Here is a 7,667-nt window from a genome sequence, read left to right as displayed (position 1 = left end):
GTGAGAGTGGGGCGCGGCGCGGCGGGCTCCGGGGTGGCTGCCGCCGCCGCCCACTGACCCGTGCACCAATCGGGTGCAGCCTGGCCGGCCCAGCCCCCCCAAGGTGCCCCGGTGCACTAGGAGGGGTGCATCACCATGCAATATGGTGCATGGCGTGTTCGGCCAGCTGCAGTGCCGTTGGTGATTAGCATGTGTAATTGCCAGAGCGCTTGATCCATTCGGAATTTTTTCAAGAAAGAAGTTTTGTAGAACTTGCTGCTGTTAATGTGCTGAGTGAATGTTGTACTTTACATAGACTGCACTTTACAATTTTCAATCTTTTTGAGCATAGTGTCCTGTGCAAGTATGTACCATACTTGTCAATTCTGGTAGGCTACGGCATTCTCACTCTTTGGTTTTGCTGTAAATTAATTACAAAGCCACAGATAGTTGGTAATTCAATTGGAAAATAATGTCACGAGGTTATTTAGGGGGAGAGAGAATTCTTTCAGACTTTTAAGCTTGGAAACAGACTGTAAAACGAGGTCTTATTAACAATGGCAGAAAATAAATCAATAATAATTGACAAAATTGGCAACACTGCCGTTTTTCTCGCTTTCCGAGTGTGACCCAGGTGCCTATGTGGGCGTGCGCCCGGCCGAGAGGAGAGGGCGGGGGTCCCAGTTGGGTTGCAGCTCCAGCACCTGCGAGACAATTTGCTGCAGCGGCGAAATTGGAGGAGGTCTACGCTCCGAATGAACGCAATAGTATAGAGGGCGGGGGGCGGGGCGAGGCGAGGGTGCCGTTCGCATCGAGACGGCTGTAGTAAATGTGGAGCAGATACGCCCACGGAATGTCACCGCGCCCGCCGCGGGGCCCAGGGCGCGGCGGCCAGCGATTTGAGGCCAACCCCGCGACCCGCATTACAGGGGAGTCTTATGTCCAAAAGGTCCAAGCTGCGATGCAGCCGAAAGGACTGCATTCATTTCTTTTCAAAAGGGACAGAAATTTGATTGAATTTTGAAGGGAAGAAACATTAATCGGAATTTTGTGACCATTCCATTTGAAAGATTTGTCACAAACGGCATGGGCTGACAGAAAACGAACGCCTCCGAGAGCCACAGTAGGTGGTGTTGTGCGGTAATAGTGCTCGCATTTGCCTTTCTCCCTTCTGTACGATGGTGATTATTAAATAATTCCGAACGCATCGTTTGGCAGACACACAGCCCCCTGCCCAACGTACGTTCGAGGATGTGATTCCTCGAAAAGTTATGACTCGCCCGCTCGTGATCTAGACCGGCAATGGGCGTTCCCTCCAGGCTGGCTGGGGCGCTGTGGAGCGGCTGGAGGAGCAGAGGGTGGCGGCGGCGGCCCCAGAACTGATCCACTGAGCCGGCGAGAGCGACGGCGACGCGCAGTGTTCATTCAAAACCTCGCGCAGTCACGCTGATGCCAAAGTGTTCAACAGTCGTGCACTTGCAAGAGTGTTCAGTGTCGAACATGTTTCCCACACACACAGAGTGCGTCCAACACTCGGAGGGTTAGTTTAACAGAGAGAAGGTGAAATACAAGTGCACAGCATAAGTCTTGTCGAACACTTACAAGTGCACAAGTATCTCGTTGATCACATGCAAGTGTGTTTGTGCCACACGCCGGCCGGCGGACCTACGTACGTGTGTGCCTTCAAATCAACGCGCTGACGGCCTTGCCACGCCCCGTCACGCCCCGCCACGCCACGCCAGGCCACGCCCCGCCACGCACCTCCGTCACCGTGTCCTGGAGTATTACACTACACAGTGAAAGCAATGATGCGAGCAAACGCCGCTCACCTATGAAGTCGCTCACTATTTCCCCCTCCTCTTTCGTCTAGACGCATGGGCGTGAGAGTTCCTTTTCAATGCCTTGTGTTTTTTTTCTGTGCTTTCCCCCTTCAGAGTCGTCGAAAGCACGAATAAAATATTATTTTCTAAATCAATCAAAACACTTTATTAAACCTGTTTTTAATTATTGTTCTTTCCTGTCTCTGCTCCTTTCGTTTGAAGCTAGGAACTATGGGAACTGTCCATACAACCACCCACACGAAGGGCGTTCAAAAGACAGACAGACAGACAGACAGACAGACAGACAGACAGGGTGCGGACGCGACGCACTCACAAGGGAACCCCGCCAAGTGTAAATTCCCGATTTTCATTCTACTTTGGGAAATTGTTGGTCTTAATATGTCATCGAAGGACACATCAAAGATTTTTGCCTAAATTCATATTTAGGGGTCATTTTGGGTATTTGTTCAAAAAGCTGCTATTTCAATTATTTTTTAAAACTTTCAAGAATGCTTCCTGTAGGGTAACTCGTCAAATTGCGGCCCTATGGGCGAAAATTTTGTCCGTTTTGCTCTATCTGAAGCCGTTTACGCGCTACCGCCACGTTTAGGAGGGGAAATGTACGGGAATCACTGGGGCTGCTTTTTACAACCGCTTCTCCTAAGCCCCAGTGATTCCCGCACATTTCCCCTCCTAAACGTGGCGGTAGCGCCTAAACGGCTTCAGATAGAGCAAAACGGACAAAATTTTTGCCCATAGGGCCGCAATTTGACGAGTTACCCCTTGGGAAACATTCTTGAAAGTTTTAAAAAATAATTGAAATAGCAGCTTTTTGAACAAATACCCAAAATGACCCTTAAATATGAATTTAAGCAAAAATCTTTGATGTGTCCTTCGATGACATATTTAGACTAACAATTTCCCAAAGTAGAATGAAAATCGGGAATTTACACTTGGCGGGGTTCCCTTGTCAGCCAGTAGATCTTCCCTCCCGCGCGGCGGCCCAGCCCGCAACCCGCACGCTGATGCGGCGGGGACGTTCGATGGCCAAGGAGGCGCGCTGCATCCCGCCCCGCCCCGCCGCACCCCGCCCCACCCGCAAGTCGCGCCCGTTGTGCCCCTCGCGTGAAAGTTATGTACGTGTAGGTACGCGAAGACGCGAGAAAAACCGCGGATAAGGAAAAAACAACTATAAACATTATGCTGAAAAAAATCATTGTTTTCGCGCATTCTATTTTTGTTTTATAAGTACCGAAACTGCAGACAGAAAGTTTAGCACGTCTCATCATACATCGACAATAAAAGGGGGATTTGCTGTAGAGCTATAGTAGCCCTATCGCCATCTCTTTCTGTCTCTCCTCTCTCTTATGGACAAACAGTGCTGCCCAAATAATCACGATGAGAGCGCCGTTTTCTTTCAGTTGGCGCTGAGCTGGCGACAAGTAGTGGCACCCACCAGACACCGCACCAGACGGCGTCTCGTCCGTTACTTAATATGATAAAGATATTCGGCATACGGTCCAGCGGGAGAGAGGGAGGGGGGAGGGGAGGGGGAAGAAGTGAGAGAGAGAGGGAAACGGGGGTGGTCGTGCGGACGAATCGTTACGACAACAGAGTAATGTGCTTTGCCTTATTCCGTTCTGGGCGGTTATGAAGGTGTCCGCTCCGCTCCGCTTTGCTCCGCTGCGTCACCGCGAGTCCTTGGAGCCCTTCCTTGGCGCCCTTCACTCGGCGGGTCCTTTATTTAGCCGGACCTTCACTACTTACAGAACCGGCCCACGGCGCGCAACAAGTGCGCGGGCACATTTCCATTATTTCACACTTTCGAACACTTTCACGAACTTCTCTTACATCCGATGAAACTCACCCTCTGCACTTCGCTGAACTTCGTGGAACTCGCTAAATTTGACGAACGTTGGTCTTGACGTGGGCTGCAGAGAGGAGGGTGCGTATTTATTTATTTAATTTTTGTTTTTCAGAGAGTAAGTGTAAAACACCAAGTGTAAGTGATCCCACCCTCCCTATAGCAATGTGTGTGTGTGTGTGTGTGTGTGTGTGTGCACTTGCAGCAGCAGCTAGCAGCCTCCAAACTCCGCATGTCTTGTTGGCCAATGTAGAGCGGCTTGGCGTGGCGTGGCGTGGCGTGGCGTGGCGTGGCGTGGCGTGGCTCGGTGCGGCCTGGGTGGGGGTAAACTGGTTCTCCGTCTGCCATGGCCAATATGCACGCGGTACCCCCAGGAGCACGTGCCCGACGCTCCACCTGACATTTTACATATTTCCAGCACGACGACGACACATCGCCGCGAGCCTAATAATTTATAACTAACACTGTAAGTTCCTTACGAACAACTGCTCTTCGTAACGTACAAATGTTTTGGAGCATTTGTATTACAAACAAATTGTTTGTATTACGAAGAGCCTGGTTTGTATTACAAACGAGGCTTTTCGTATTACGAATGGGGGGTATTCGTAATATGAAGGAAAATCGTTCGTAATATGGCTGCTTTAGATCCTTTGTAAGTTACAAACAAATTCTTCGTAATACAAACACCGCTGTTTGTAAGGGACTAAGAGTGAAAAGATATATTTTTTATTTATTTATACATTTTTTTTAATTTCAGCTCGACGCGGCCTACCACACGCACTCGGCACTCGCGGGCTCGAGAAAAAGTCACGATGAGGTCGTCATACATGCAGCCTATATTGATAACCACGCACGCAACAATTTTCGACGAAAGCTTCACCAGTTATTTTGCTTACTTTTAAAATTAGATAAGTATCGCAATTTGGATCAGTGTCGTTATGGCAAGGGCGCTGCGTTTCGTAACACAAATTGGGAAAGTTCAGTTCAGGCCGCCAAGATATGCCCTGTGTCATTTTAATAAATAAGTTTTCTGTTCTTGTTTTTGTATTATTTCACACACGTTGACGTTGAAGGTGGTGTGGTGAAACTATTATTCTTCACAATTTAATATTGTAGTACTTTTTTTACCCGTATATCAGGAAAGAGAGAGAACCGGAGGAAGTAGGGTCAAGGGAGGGGGTGGGAGGGGGTGTCTTGTGTGCCTCTGTCTGTGAGTAGCCGGCGAAGAATTCCGTCGCGGCGGCTTGCGGAGCGCGCGTCACTCGACGGTGTGCGTGTGTGTGTGCGCGTGTGTGCGTGTGTGTGTGTCGTATGTGTGTGTGTTTGTGTTGTGTGTGATGCCGCGCCGCAAAGGAAGAAAAAGCGACTGGAAACGCCATATACGAGTGCATACAGAGCTCATTACCTCCGTTGAGAGCACAAAGGAGGGAGGGGGAGGAGGTCACCCACACCTCACCCAGCGGCTAAATGTGTGTGCCTTGATATGACAATAAAGGAAAGCAGCATTGGAGATGTGTGTGTGTGTGTGTGTGTCTGTGTGTGTGCACGCGAGCGCGAGCGGCGCGCCAAACCACCGCCAAGTTCAGCCAGTGTAAGCTCTCATGGCGCCTGGTAGGTATGCGATATCTCGCCTGCTGTGCATACGTGTACAGCTGGGTGGCCTATCCTGAGTTTCGCAGGCGCTAAACCTTCGTAATTTGACAATTACGGATCTATGTAATCTGGGGGGTAAAACGGGGCGTACTTTAGGGACGATCCCTCATAGCGCATGGATGGACCTCCTCGTTCACACACCCAAGCCCTTTTGCCTTCCCACGCACAGAGTCGCAGCGACCTAACCTCGCACCGTTAACGAGCTCCTCCCATTTCGGAGGGAGCCGAGGCCAGGACGCCTCACTCGGCCGAGCGTAAGTAGAAGCGGCTGTACTCACTCATCAGTGTCAGCCGACCCCCCTCCACCCCCCCCCCCCCCCCCCCCCCCCCCCCCCCTCTCTCCCTTTTTCCCCCTGCTCGCTATCAATCATTTCTCTGGTACTCCTTTGTTGGTTGTTGTTTATTTTTTGTGCTCAACATCTGTGCTGCAAATACTACACCACAAAGTTGTCGTCGCTGAACTGAGCAGCAAAGTGAAACCCCCCCGAAATGGGAATGAACGGCAATACACACGAACTTAGGACTTCAGGTGTTACGCAGAAAGGCTAACCACTATCATTGCTCACGAAGATCTTCCAGGCATATGGTTATATCCTTTATAACATGACATAAGTTGTTACCAAGGGAACCGAAGGAAACAGAAAATGGTTTAACTATTACGCGATTTGACGTGAAAGGGGTCGTTTTGTTCACAATATTAGCCCAAGATGACGTCAAACGAACTACCTTGATGATATTGACATTGAAATACACCCTTTCCTGTTCCCTGGGCCCTGGGTAGAGGCCAGGGGTATGATTTTCACGATTGCATTCATTCATACATCCGCGACATTGCATGACTGCAGAAGCGCCGGCAAAAACAATGACTCTTGCCTTTAAACGCGGCGCTTAACTTGAGTGCCTTTAGGACACGCTTTAAAGCTGACAAAGACATAATCATCGCCACCCCTAACGGCCATACGACTAAGTCACACCTTTGCGTTTGCTAGTGACAGAGTGGATGCCGTGGGCTGTCAGGAAAAAAACAACTCCAGAGGCGAGTCCTGTGAGCTGAGCGAGTGCCCAGTTTTTCCTTCGCCTATATTCGCGTCGTAAAAGTATGCGTCTTATCTTTTTAAGAGTCCCGTAAAGTCCGCCGCGGCAAACACAGAGGCGGTTCATAGATGTCGCGATTGGGGCGCGTTGCAAGTAGTGTGCACCGTGCAGACAAACATGTCGATCGTCCCGATTCAAAACAGGGTCCGTAAAATAGGCGACCGGATGACCTGACCCAACTTTAAAGTACCGCGCCACAGCAAGTCCGCCCCGCGCGCGCTCGCACCGCGAGCGACTCCGCACTCAATTTATTATTATTCCCCATTTTGCAGAAACCGGTTGTCGCGGCGAGGCTATGCGCTCTGTCGCGCTGTTCGTCATTCCTAGGAGAAGGGATTACCGCAGTCCGTACGCCGGCCGTTTGGCTATGATTTAGCGCGACCGTCGGGCTGCCGAGACGACCGCCATCCCCGTACAATGTCTGTATTCCGCCCGCGCGCCGCCCGAGTCCCGGCCTCCATATAGGGCTGTGCGAAATCTCGATATTATCGATATACGGTATCATCATCATGTGCTCCAGATATCGATATCGAGGTATCGAAGGTTTCGATAAGAAATCGGCAGGGGACCTCAAATATTGCTCGATATACCACCGCGACATCGTTAGTTTTGAGACGCCTCGCGTCGTCCTATTCGAGATATATGTGTGTCTCTTGTCTCGACATTTTGGAGATTCCGTGCATCAAGTTGATATACATCCGACACTTGGGTCCTTATCGTTTTTCGATACATCGATATACGGATGTCGCATACATCGCACAGCCCTAGTCGGGGCGAGTGCGAGGAAAGGACCTGAACGCTGGTGTGGGGGCGGAGATAGCGCCGCCGTGCGTATATCACACAACTTCAAGAATGCAAGGGGGGCGGAAGAGTGTGAAACGGGGAAATCGTTATCGCGTACAGGCATTGGAAACGATGATGGCGCCGAGCGTCGACTATGCAAAATCAAACCGCTACACACGTAATACCGCAAAAGGGGGAAATGTAAAGCACCAGAAATCAGTGTAAAATGAATGAGGTAGGTAGCGACATTGTTTTATAATTTGTTTTGTGTGTCTGAAAATAAAGTAGAAACCTTTGCTTTGCAAATCCATCGTGCGCCCCCATTATATCCTCCTACATTAATCGGTTACGCCCCTGTGGAGTCCCACGACTGCGGTGTGTTGACCTCCGTGCTCGCTCGCTCTCTCTCTCTCTCTCTCTCTCTCTCTCTCTCTCTCTCTCTCTCTCTCTCTCTCTCTCTCTCTCCCTCCCTC

Source organism: Frankliniella occidentalis, unplaced genomic scaffold (assembly GCF_000697945.3).
Source record: "Frankliniella occidentalis isolate FOCC.00 unplaced genomic scaffold, Focc_3.1 Scaffold151, whole genome shotgun sequence".
NCBI lineage: Eukaryota > Metazoa > Arthropoda > Insecta > Thysanoptera > Thripidae > Frankliniella > Frankliniella occidentalis.
Note: the sequence above shows the minus strand (reverse complement) of the source record.